The following is a 652-nucleotide window of genomic DNA, read 5'->3' as shown; positions in this document are numbered from 1 at the left end:
GGTTAAGTCTTAGTCGACTTAGACCTAATCGCAACTTATAAATTATACTATTGATGAACATAAGACGTTTTGGCATCTTAAATTGAACTTCCAAAACGTTTTATATTAACGAACGGAGAAACTATTTTGTCGGTTAAATATATGCTCAAATTTGATGCAAAATGTGTGGAGGGCTAATAAATCCAGACGGAGGATCATATAGGTTTTTTTTTTCTTCAAAGGCACCGCATGGTGGCCTGTTCTAACCGCCATTGCCCGCTGCGCTATAGCCGCTCAAGCGATGTGAACATGTATAATTTTTGTGGAATTTTTTCAAACACTTAAAATTGAATGTTTTGAAATCGTGCCATGGGAGTATCTGATATCTCTACTACCAAAAAGAACCGTAAGGTTCCGTTTCCCCTCTTACGTCCCTTCCTCAGCCGGTTTCGTCCGCCTTCGACCATCGTCGGTTCAAGTTTTTTTTTCACGCGCAATCGTCCCTGCCGAAAACATCGGGATGCAATCCCATCTATAGCACCGATCCACCCCACCTCACCTCCGTCCTGGGCGGCTCGGCACTGCCTCCTCCCCTCCCAAGCACGATCCCCCAAGCACAGCCGCCGCCACACCCCCGTCAGAGTACACCTCCCATACTCCCCCCTCTCTCTCT

This window comes from Triticum dicoccoides, chromosome 7A, assembly GCF_002162155.2.
Source record: "Triticum dicoccoides isolate Atlit2015 ecotype Zavitan chromosome 7A, WEW_v2.0, whole genome shotgun sequence".
NCBI lineage: Eukaryota > Viridiplantae > Streptophyta > Magnoliopsida > Poales > Poaceae > Triticum > Triticum dicoccoides.
The sequence above is the reverse complement of the archived record's forward strand: the minus strand, read 5'-3'. Positions refer to the sequence as shown.